This window comes from Lutjanus erythropterus, chromosome 13 (genome assembly GCF_056507025.1).
Source record: "Lutjanus erythropterus isolate fLutEry1 chromosome 13, fLutEry1.hap2, whole genome shotgun sequence".
In the NCBI taxonomy this organism is placed as follows: domain Eukaryota; kingdom Metazoa; phylum Chordata; class Actinopteri; order Lutjaniformes; family Lutjanidae; genus Lutjanus; species Lutjanus erythropterus.
Window position 1 is genome coordinate 24881173 of NC_139329.1, and position 13230 is coordinate 24894402.

General features: G+C 38.9%; 1 long non-coding RNA gene across 1 annotated transcript in view; it reads right to left on the reverse strand.

Annotated features, from left to right (window-relative positions):
* Positions 1-2265: 2265 nt before the first annotated feature.
* Positions 2266-13230, reverse strand: part of LOC146316668 (uncharacterized) — a 47018-nt gene continuing 36053 nt past the window's right edge. The window contains exon 5 of the long non-coding RNA XR_014771745.1: positions 2266-3491. This is a non-coding gene — a long non-coding RNA (uncharacterized LOC146316668). The remainder of the gene's footprint in view (positions 3492-13230) is intronic.

The following is a 13230-nucleotide window of genomic DNA, read 5'->3' on the forward strand; positions in this document are numbered from 1 at the left end:
GATCGACCTATTTTTGTGCACATTCATGACTGTAAGCTGAAAGACCTCAGTGATTCAGAAAAACCTTGAAAAACTTTGGCTCCATGCCGACAAACAGCTGTGGCTACAGGCATCATGATTTCAGGTCATCCCATTCATGTGAATGTCATATCTCAAGAACACCATTTCTTCAAACTTGTCACAAATGACCACTTGGACTCAAAGAGGAACTGATTAGATATTAGTGGTCAAAGGTCAAAGTTCAAGGTCACAGTGACCTCACTAAACACATTTTTGGCCGTAACTTAAGAATCTGTATGCTAAACTGAGACAAAATTACACACAAATATAAAATAGAATAAAAGGATGAGGTGATGACATTTTATATCTAAAAGGTCAAAGGTCAACTTAACTGTAACATCATAACATTCAACTTTCTATTAGTCCTCTGTCTTCTAAATATTCTCAAAGTGAAGACAGCCTGTTTCTCACTGGAAATTATTCACTGGAATCCCACATGTATAGTGAGGATTTCCATTTTGCCCAAAAATAGATTTAATACCTTTTACTAAATTCCTTCAAAGTTACAGGTCAGTGTAGTACTAAGTTCCTTAACTACATATATTATGAATTTTGCAGTAGGTGCTTCACCATCTGTTGCCTGCCAGGGATCTGCACTCCACTGAGTGCACTCTTCAAAAAATCATGTTTGAATACAGTTTTTTAATGCAGTTTAATTTAATGTTTTTTAGATGACAGTTACTGTTTGTCATACTAACTTAATTTGCATAATTTATACAGTTTACACACCAAACCATAAAAGTCTTTATTAATTGTAGCACTGACATATATCTGGGAAAATTCCCATTCAAATTCTAATTCTGTCAATTTGGTAATAATTGAACTGCATTAGGCTCTACTTGCAATAATATTAAATTATGCAAAATTGAATTTAAACGAATTCATGTTTCATCCAGCTGTGACTAAAATGTGTCTTGTGGCACCAAAAAAAATGTAATTACAGGCCTCCCCTGAGAAAATGACATTTTGCTCCGTATGTAATCATATCTGTGCTCCGTCAGCAAAATAAAATCACATCTGCAGTGAGCTGTTCTGTGGGTACAAAGGTTTTTTAAATAAGGCAATAGCAGGAGAGCGACACAGAGTGAGAGGAGGGATGCCAAGAGAAAGAGAGGTGTGTGTCAAGGGCAACATGCAGCTTTGACTCAAGGACATGTGAGGCTGACAGCCAATGCCGCTCCGTATGAGGTCCAGTGTGAGCGCAAAGCCAAGGATTATCAGTAAATCAACGTCTGTCAATTAAGGTTATGCTGCCGTGAAACCACACTGCTCCATAAACAAACAGGGCGTGCACGTAAAAGCAGAGCCGGCCCTGAGTGTAATGAATAGTGTGGGTGGGTGAGTGCATCCAAACACACAGATCAGTAAGTAACAGTGTGGTGGTGGAGATAAAGCTAAAATATAACCTCCAGATTGTAAACACACACACATTTAATCCTCAAATTGCTGACAGTAGTATTGAGTATTTATGAATTGTTTGAACTTCTTGAACAGATTTTGACACTAACTCGCAATATTCACTCTATTTATACACTGAGTTTGCATGCTGGAGAGCACTTCTTAATTTTACTGACTTTTACTCCTTGTAGGTACCTACTGAGTCAGGACTGCCATAAAAGGAATAAATCTGCAATAGATTTTCTATAAATGTGAAAATAAAACGAGCAATAACAAAATATAAAATAAATGTTATAACCAATTCTATTTATTTGCACATATTTCTGTATATATTTAAGAAACATAAATAGGGAAAAGAGTAAGAAAAAGTAAAGGGATACAAATAAATAAATTACCCTAAACAACAATAAATAAACTTACTGTACTTATTTATTCTTTTATTTAATATTCTCTATATTTCCAAATTTATTTTCTCATTCTTTTACAAATGTATTCTTTTTATGGCACTCCTATGACTCCACAGTAGCACCCTGATGAATTACAAAGAGCCTGCTCCTTTCTTTGTTTCACCCCTAGTATCATTTCTAACTTCACTTAAGCCTAAATCGAAGCCTGGAGGCTTCAGTTTGAAATAAAGAGCAGGGGTCCCTTATCTATAGTTATCCAATTAAAGCTGTAACCGCAGCATATTATGATCAAAGATCCGGACAAAAAAAAAATATATATATAAATGATTTTTTATCAAGAGCTTCTTATTCTAACATTGTAATTAGTCAGTGGTGAAGGAAGTACTCAGATTTTTCAGTAAAAGCACAGTACAAAATTATTATCAGCTAAATTTACTTAAAGTATTAAAAATACAATATGTTTTTTGCAGCAAATTGGTCCCTGTGACAGATACTAGGTCGTTAATAGTGATGCATAGGCATAAGCATAATCTTTCAAACTTAAATATACTTACTGTCATTACATTCCACTGCAAGGAGTTAAAACTGTTATCAGATATCAGAGTAATTCATTTTTTATGTGGGGAGACCGAGCCAGCCTTCAGTTCAAAACACATTTTTAGAGTTTTTACAAGGCGACTCCATCTGTGCGGGAAATTGTTTTTAGAAGGGTTTGGGAAAATAGCATACTGAATGAAACAATTTGAATGTTCAAATTTGAATAAGAAACACTACTGGGAAGCTACAGAACAATAAAAAAACACCAAAAAAAGCAAACAGAGTCTATAACATATGGAGCCACTGAATTTCTAATATTGACTGTATTCTAATTCCAGTGAATTCCATGATCCTATTCAAACATGTATATGAAGGATGACTAAGCCTCTGGGGAAGATGAAGTAATCTAAACCAGCCCTAAAGCCTTGCCAACAGCAGGCTAGTATCCATGTCACAGTCAGCCACAGCACAGCACATATCAGTGACTGCTTTTCCCCGCTGGCTCGACATGACCTTTGAAAAATGCTATACAACCGAAGCTTAATGACTAACACACCAGTTGACATTTACCGAAGCCAGCTCGCTGTTGAATAGTTCAGAGAAACATCAAAACGCTAATGTTGCTTGTACCCAACAGGGACCCCCAAGAGTGAAAAGTAGGAACCAGCATCTGAAATAAACTATTAACAACAAACTTTTCAGGAGTTTTAGTAAAAATTATTCAATGTGAAAGGGCATGTAGCTGACTGTCCCGTAAACACAAACAAGTCCAAATGAATTAAACATTTTATCTTAACATTAAAAGCACGCCACATCGTGTCTGAGGCTGTGAAAAGGGTATGAAGATTGATGAGGGAGTGGTGGGCGTTCCTGTTGTGTGATACATCATTCCTATTTTGGCAGAACTGTCAGTGGGATTGAATTTACATCAGAGGGCAGACAAGTGATGCAACGATGTCAACACCCAGCCACACAGCTCTTCCCGGAAACACGGGTCTGAGGTCACTGAAGTCAACTGATGTGATTGCAAAGCTTAGAGAGAAACACCAGCGTCCACCCCAGATCCTGTCAGGAGATGGATATCTTACACTGTAAAAAAAAAAAAAAATCAGAGGAATTAGGAATCAACTAATCTTTTCTCATTAACCTAACCTTATATATATATATATTTTATTTATTCAAGTTAATTAAACTTACAGGAGAACTGCATGATATATTTAGTGTAATAAATCAAAACTTGAGTCATTGTTTGACTGTTTCAACTTCATTACAGTTAAAAGTAATGCTGAATGTTTGCCAAATGAGTAAGCATTTGCTTATGAGTCATAAGGAATCATCAGAGTAGATGATTGTAACAATTAAATTAAGTAATATGTTAATGGATTCAGGCAGGCAACTCATTTCAACCATAGACTTGAAACCATATTAAATAGGATTTCAAATAAACCGTCTATGGCTCCACACCGCTCCTTGGACTGCAGTACAAATTTTTGGACACACAGTTGTTCCATATTGCTCCTTTAAAATATCTAGTTCTTTTCAGAACACTTCAGAATTCATACGCACGTGTTCTTCTAACTTAACGTCTTTGGACCTGAAATGATGAGTTGAATTAATGTACCTGTGCAGAGTTCAATCAACTCATTTAATTAGGTTTCAAGAGAAACGTGATCAGCATACTAGCAGACTTCCCAGCATGCACTGTTTGAGAGTTAAGACTCTCCTGAGACCTTCCTCCTTATAGACTGAAGAAAACGTAAGTGATTAAAACTTGGTGTGTGGCTCTAAGATCAGTCGCAATAACAAAAAACACTGCAGACCCTGATGAAGGTTAGTACTGAATCAGTTAATTAAAAGTTAATTAATTATAATAAATGTTATAAATAGTGTGATTGAACTGATGGTTTGACTAAACATCTTAAACTCATTAAACATGTTTTCTCATGTACAGCTGAATTAATATCAGTTATTTGACAAGAAAAATGTATTTGTTTTGAATCATTACAAAATTACCTCAACTTGTCTCTTCAAATTCAGACAACTTAAAATCTTAATACAACCCAGACACTAACTTTTTTGAGTTGAAACAAATAGTTTATTTTTACAGTGTAGTGTCTGAAAGCCTGCATCTTGATTATCCCAGTAAGAGAGAACAGGTCAGTGGAGCAACCGCCATTAAAGAAAGGGTCAATGGACCCGAATGATGACCGCATAAATTGTTCCCATTCCAGTGTGTGCATTACTGTGGGGAAGACGGCAATTTAGAGTGCTGTTTGGTGGTATGTATTCATCAGTCAGAGCTTCTATGCAGCCTTGGAAAAGAACATTTATCATGTGTAGAAAGGAATTAATGGCATTAGCCAGGGGTCCATCAGAGGGTTAAAGACTTACATTAGCTTCATATCGACCGAGGTGAGCAAAGGCATGGGGGGCTGATGGGATATTGTGCATTCTAGGTACATCATTTGCATTTCTAAAATCAGATAAGAATGTGGAATAGAGAAGTTAACCCTTCATCCCTTTTTTGTGCAGGACAATGGTCTGATCTTTAATGACCAGGCTGGGCTATTCAGCGGGGCTTCACGACGCCCTGCCAAGTATAGATGGACAGATGATGGGCCATTAGCCGGAGCTGAGCTGATACAAGACAAGCTAGACAATGGCTGACACCGCTGGAACAGCTTCATTGTGAAGCAACAGCAGCTGCAGCACATCTGTATTCAGAGGCGATTGTGAGGTTACACGTTTAGCAGAGGTGGGAATAACAGAACAGCTTCAAATCTGTTTTACACGGTCTGCTCCAGCTGCAGAGTACAGATACAGGCCGCTGCACGGCACTTCAAACAGAGCAGCACAGCTCAACCTGCAACACTAGGCAGGAGCCAAGGAGCTCCCAGCATCCCCACTCCGCCCTTATCAGAGAACAACAGGAGAATGAGGTAAACAACTGAGGAATTAGCAGTAAATAAGCCTGGTAAGAGCTGTCTAAATGACTCTCCTGTCTAGTAACTGTAGACTCATGAATGCCTGTGAGATGAGTCAAACTGGAAATTTACACAAATAATGGTGCCACATTGTTAGAAATTAGAAACTCTGATTAAAATGTTTCAATATGGTGTTTTCTTTCTCACGTCAAGTGTTAATAATAAACACGTGCCCGGGGCTCTTCCATAAAACAGCCGTCAGAACCTTGGCTTATGATGACCCTCAGTGTTCAAGGTCTCTCAAGCTCTCAGCTCTTGTATTTAGACTCAGACTGAACCGCCTACATTCATGATCCCCCCTCCCACACACGCCTGGTTCGCTCCGCTTTTGTCTGTCAAGGCCAGTTCGTATCACATCGGTTTTGCCTACAATTCTTACGTACACAGGAAGCCTTGTTGATTACATTATCGGCAGAATGCCTTCTATTTCTCAGACAAATGAACTAATGGAAAAAAAACACAATGGCATGGGAGACAAGCATTTATGAGAGAAGAGAGGAGCCAGACAGTCAAGGTTGTGGAGTCACAATAAAAGGAATATATTCCAAAGAAAAGCTTTTCAGCTAAAACAGCCAACTTTAAGCCAAAATCTGTTACTTATTAATGTTCTCACTCCTTTTCATTTCACTAGAAAGCCCACTTTCCTCACTGGACAATGTGTTTGTAATAACTGAACAAGTCAGAGTTATCATATATTCAATATCAAAACTGAGTCTTTCAAAACCAGAAGATGCAATCCTGTTCTTACAAAATTGGGATAGGTATTGGGTAATTCAATCCTAAATCTAATCATTCCTTTATTCAATGCTTATACATCAAAGTAACACAGATCATGCTAAAACAATATCCATTATAAATAAAACAGTTGAACAGTTAACCAATAAAACAATCATTTTCAATTAAAACATCAAAAAACTCAAAGCTCCACACTCCAAGCGTGGTAGATGCAAAAACAAGAATTTCACATTTCTTTCTCAGAAAGTGCAATATTCAGCATAGTTCTTGAGATTGATTTGCTCTCTACAATATTTGGTGTTAATGAAACAACAGATGGAGGCCTGTCCAAAGACTGTAGGTCTGGATTCTGTAATCTTCATCTTATTATTGTATCTGAATCAGATTGATCCTATTGAAAAAAAATCAGGCCTACAAGATCAGGTGTATCTGTGGTAGCAAAGGGATCGCAAAATCTGAATAATTCTGGTCTAGGTTAAAGGTTTTGAAATACTGGCACCCGATGATCACAATCCACACCTGACAGTGGCAATGCAAAGCCACTAGATGTCACTGTGGTCCCATTTCATCCCCCGTCAGCTGACCGACCAACACTAACCCCTGTGTGTGTGAGAACTGTCTCTGTAAGGGGATGCTCACTCTGCTGTGTCTAAACTGCACAGCTGCAATGTGTGGAAAAGTGTCTGTGGAGCTATTACTATTCAGGACCAGTTCCACGCTCGCCGTCCCCTCTGTCTGCAATACTCTCAAACCACAACCGTGCCCGGCGGCAAGGGGCTCGGAAATTACTGTACTGCTGCAGCTCTGCTGGAGCAGGGCTGCACACATTATGCTGCATCTGAACCTGGGGTCCTGTCTGCAGGGAGTACCACAGCTCTGCAAATAAAATATACATAAAGGATTTCATACATTCTTACTGGTGATGATGCTCGGAAATTTGATAGACAGGTATCATGTGCAAGATAAATTTTATTTTAGCCAGCAACAGATGCAGGAAGATCACAGGTAACAAGACTGACAAAAACAAACAAAGGAGAACATGAACAGAAATACTCCTCTTTCTTTCTCACCTTTATCTCTATGTCTTTCTGCCATACACCACAAAAAGGCAAAGTGGAAGTATTAATCTCCAGCAGATCTACCTGACTGCTGCTGTCCTGCTTCTGTTTGTTCTGACTGATGGGGGAAAAAGTAATCAGATTCTTTTCAGGGCAGCCATTGCACAAAATCAATACTATATAAGGAGCCCTGATGAATTTGAAATTTGTACTCAGAGTGGATATTGATCAGTCTCAGTCAAAAGACTTCTGAAAGCCCATGTAGATTTACAATCAATGCATACTTTAAAACACATAAAAAACTCTATTATAAATCTAACACCAGTATAAAGAGAATGCATGTGAGCAACATCAACATTAATCTACTTTTTTTTTTTTAAAGATAACTTGCATTTATTGTGGTGTTATGTTGTATGTAATAAGCAGAGGTGCTGTAAGTCTCATGTTAATCAGGAAAAATTAAAGGAGCACATATCATTGATACTCCAGCAGCAGGGTGTACAGAGAGCTGGGCTGGGCGTGGTACTCTTGCCTGGGAGGGACAATATGGGTAAAGGACCCCTCCTCCTGCTTTGCCTCAAGCAGGAAAGATGGGACGAAGCAGTCAATAGAGATTCTGGATATTTAATACCATCACACAGTCAATGCATTATGCCTGGCATTAGATTTTCAACACTGACATTACAGAAATAATAAATTCTAATGTGATTAAGAAATAATTCCGTATTAGTTTCAGTGGTTATGTACCCTTGATACGCTTGAAATGAAACTCTCACAGTGTGCGACTAACACAGCGGTCCAGCAGACAGGCCGAGCCTGCATCATGTGTGATTGAAACCATCTCTGTCCAGTCTTCCTGTGGCTCATCAAAATGAGAGCTGTGTGCTGGAAGGTATTCTCCAGACTCCTATCTAATATCATTAGGAGCGGATATACATCGCTTGGACTAATCCAGCTGTTCCCCACAATTACATTTTAGGCTCTTAGACTTATCTGACCCAAGTTCATTGCAATGCTGCTTTCCGGGCACAACTTCATAGTTGAGTTACTGGCTGGAGAGGAAGTCTAGTAAAAAAATACTACTGAGCCCTAATCATATCAATTAAGTTTTGCAAATTGTCCTAGTTTAATTAAAGAAAGACTGCAGATTTGCTAAGAGATGATCCAAATTTAGGATAACAGCTCATGTCTGACTGTTTTATGCGCCTCTTAAATCATTATAGTGGTATTACACCTCAACAGCTGTTATTAAAACAACTCAGAAACTACTTTACATCCTCTCACATAGGGTGTAGGTGTCAAACTCGAATTTACTGCATTCTGCTGATTTTTACACTCATATCTGTGCCTTTTCTGCATTAATTTATAGTGGAAATGTATTTATATATGTAGAGAAAACACCATGTGACAATTCAAAATATAATGGCATATAATGTAGAGAGGCTCTCAGGCAGCAGTTCATTAAAATCAAAGTCATGTGCTACCTTTCTAAATATTGAGGGTGACGTGTCCTCTGCGCCCCACATGAAATTTACATAGGTTATTAATAATATCTCAATATTTTTAATAAAAATAACATTATATTTTTGACCAATTACATTTATCAATATTGTGACAATATCATTACCACAATGATATTTTTGATAAATAATCATCAGTAATGTGGAAATAATGACTAAGTGGGTAAAGAGAAATTATAGAACAGCTTGAACAGTCTGGTAAGTTCAGAAAATTACATCACTTTACTGTAACACAGCCTTTAAAACCAAGAAAAGCCAATGATGAAATAACAATATCCAAAATCTACAATATCTAGTCTCATATCACAATATTGATTTAATAGAGATATATGACACAGCCCTGCATCCACATCAGTTGTTCATAGCTATACCTATTACACAATATAGTATTAGCAGTGTTTTCAGAACAGTTGCACTTTTTTCCCTGTGTCTAGCTGGTAAAGTACCTCGAGTGACAAAAATATGACACAAAAATACCAGGTTTGTTTTACAGTTCAAACCAGCATAGAAAATACTGATGCACTGAATTGGATTACTTCCTTTAGGGAGAGTCAAAGTTTAAAAACTGGAGCACAAGAGACATATTTATGTAAATAAACACACTATATGACATTTATAGAAATCAGCTCAGCCAGCAGGACGAGGCTGTATACGTCTCAGAGACAGGCTCTGGCCAGACTCCGCTCTGCATCTTGCAATTTGAATGTTGGCTCACAAATGGATTCATTCATTAACCTGGCATCTGGAGGCCATCTAATAAGCAGACTTTTCCTTCAAGCACAGCTCCAATCTGTCTCTTTGAAATGAGGGTGCTGAACTGCGATGAGCACCAAGGACATGTAGTCTGTGTCTGGGCGTGTTTGAGGAAGACGAGAGACAGTCACTGAGGAAATAGAAGGCACTAAGCTATGCGTAGTCACACAGTCCTATCTTTGTCGTATTACCATTTGTTTGTTCTGCTTGTCTGGGCCACCTGCCCACTGACACCTGAATTATACTGCAGGGATGTTACTCTGTGTTCTACCAAATACAGATTAAATGGATGATTGAACCTTTCGATCTTTCTGGTTGGGCCAGCTCCCTCTATCCAGGGCTGGACTAGTAATTTATGGTGTTGTGGAGTCTAACAAACCAATCTCCTGCCTCAGCAGCACAGGAGTGTGGTGAGAACAGCTGCAGAGATAGTGAATGTCAGAGTGCTGCAGCAACGATGTGCCTCTCCATCCAGCAGCAGGCAACTAGTTGCAGCGAAGCCCCCTGGAGCTGTCCATGGTGCTGAGAAGAACAAAAGCATCAAAGCTGGAGCTCTCCTCCTCGCTCCTCTCGAACGGGGAGGGGCCGAGCTGTGAAGGGGGAGGCACCATGTGTACTTGATTCAATTAGGCAGTCTGTGAGGCCTCCCCTGGGAGCAGGCTGCAAAGAAGGGGGCTGCAGGCCCGTCTAACAAAGACGTTCAACCCAACCCTTTGCCCTGGCTGAATCCACCTCATTAGTCAGCTGAGTAAGTGTTGATCATCTCAAACAGTGTCCTCACTGCACAGAAACATGAGGACGAACAGATCTTTGTCTGACTCTCTGAGACGACTGAAGTGACACAACATGACAGATAAAAAAAATGTACCCTTGTTAGGATACACTGTGAGGATCTGCACTGAAGAGACAAAACCCTTATTTTGTGCATTTTGTGTATACATGTGTTTTTGTTCACTGTGTGTCCATTAGGGATGCACCCAAATCCAAATACATTATTCAGGAAAGGAAAAACAATGCAATGGAATCTTGTCTTCAACCCAAACTTGCTTGTTATTAATGGGGGGAAAGAAACCTAAAATATAACACAGTAAGATTTGGAGTACTACTTTGTATTTTTATCTATTTCTAGTTAATAATACTAGAATATCAACTGGAAGATATTTTTTATAATTTTAATGTAAAGAGCAGGGACATGCACAGACATTTTGGTGGAGGGTAGGTGTTCAATTAAATTATTTATTGAACATAAAGTTACACATGGTAGCAAGTCTTTTATTTATTTAAATATTTATTTACTTCAGTACACTCATGCAGATGTTTAATACTCTGCAGGGTGGTTGATTTGCATGTGACAACTGATGTGACTGACATAAGTTGAAGAGGGAAGGACGGGGGCTTGTGTGGTCTGGTGTCGTCAGAATTAGAACTTAAATGCAGTTGTCGGGCATTACAACACCCTTTAAATTGAGCATTGATACCATTGGCCCAATTTAAAAACTAAAATATTAAATTAAAAAAAGAAACGTATTGCTTTATGTGTCGTGTCTATGTGGACATGTGCCTGGTAAAGAGTTTCTATTTCCACTGCAATTTGGCCAACATTTGCCCAGTTGAACAAACACATCCTCATGCCTGCACGACAGACTAGGTTGCTTGCTATAAACAACATATGTATTACCAGTCAAGAGTACTGGCAATGACAGGCTTACCAGACCTTAACTATGTTACAAAAGTCATGTGACATAACCCACATGACATTAGACATATAGTTTACATTGTAAAATGGTCACACTTTGGTCACATGACTAAACCACGCCCACATCTGGTCATCTATCCGAACACAGATACAGAGAATTTTGTTGGTTGAACGCATACAGATACAGATAATGACGTCTCTGTGCACCTCTAGCGTGCATACCAATTATGCTTGCTAATTACTTTTCTGTAAAAGTTATTATATGCTTCTGTCTGTCCATATTTCAGTGCAAACAGAAACTGACACAGGAACGAGAAAATAAACCAGCAGCAGAAATATCTCCGTCAGTCCAAGCTGTGTGTGAGCATCAATAGAAACCATATCTCTTGGCGAACATCTGTCATATATCCACTATCTGACTCGCGCCACTGAAAGTCCTGCATGTTTCAAAGTTTCCTCTGTATCACAGAGAACAAGCAGAGCATTTAGCTCTTTTGAATGTCAGACAGATAAATATGGTATGGCGGCATTAGTATTCATTTTCGGTTCAGCCGCTGCTTTGAAACACAGCAGACGTCTGTGTTTTTGCATTTGCACGCTGTCAGAGCTGCTCAGAAGCAATGGCGGAAAAAACGAGAAAAAAATGGAAACATCTGCTTGGTCCTCTTTAATCAGTGCCACGGCATATCTGTCAACACCAATCTGTTCAAAAATATTTTCAAGATCATTATGCAGACATGTGAACATGTTAATGTTTTCAGTGAAGGTATTAGAAATGTTTAGATAGGACCACGGTGTGATATATGGTGGTTGATCCCTTTGGAGAATTTTGGTTTTCATGGCTGTATTAGCCACCATGTAATGAATAGAACTATTTTCTTTGAATCCTTTCCTCCTTTAATCCTTCCTTTCCTTTTGATTTGCACAAGTAATTACCAGTGTGATATTTTCATCACAGATGAACAATAAAACAAAATCTCCACAATGGTCTGTTCAGTCAGACTCCCTGACTGATCATGTGCACTCACATCCACATCCAGGCCCACCAACCTGCAGCCTGACAGTCACACCTGCTGTGCTCTGGGACCACTTGGCTGTTTTAGCAATCATTGCCATCATAGGAACCAGAGATAATTACACAGCTTCCACCCACCAGGCTGGTCTGCTTCGCTAAAACCGTATTGCTCCAGTGCAGCAATAACACTTGTCTAAATGAATGCACGGCACTTTACTGCACGACTGACAGTGCCCATTTATTCTGCCGTCCAACTGGAAAGAAAAAACAAATTAATTTGGCACTTAAGGCCCCCACCCCTGTGAATAATGTATCACCGTCCCCTCAAACTGCAGCCCCCACCCCCAAATCACCACCATTATTCAAACCTATTTTTATGATTCCCTGTCTTAGGTAACGCAACTGTTAAAGAGCCTTCCATCAAAGCCTTTTACATTTACACAGAAAGATGAATCACTGGTGTTTCATCTCAATCTGTTCTCATCTGTGTTACCATTCATCTTGAATAATTATTAAACTTCTGTAAAACAAGCATTTATGCAAGGTTTCCCCATTAAACATAGTGGAAAATGTCCATCTGTCAAGCTTAAAAAATGAGTACTCTAATTGATCTACACATTTTTAAAGAGCGTTACGAGCTTCATTTTCCCACTGAGTCAGTATCAGGTTCATGGTGCATTTGTTTGCTAGCCACAGTCTCTTTGTTCACTTCACACTGTCTAGTTTATGGTCTGGGCGTCAGAATAACAGCTCTCTAACAATTATCACTTGTGCACCCAGATCCCAGTAACACCTCTCCTCCTCCCCTAGGGGAGGACAGACGTTGGGCTTTACACTCTCTTGTGCCCCATTATATTTATGCAAATGAGACTAAAATCAGGGGAAATCAGGGGGCATCCTTTCCTGTTAGCGCTAATTAGCAATGAATGCTATATTGTATACATTATGCATGAAGTCCCCCTCTACGCAGCTATACATTGTGACCTTGAGCACAAGGCCAAGTTCAGATTCTTATACCAAGAACATTTTATCTTCTACATTTGCTTAAAGGACAAATCTGTAATATA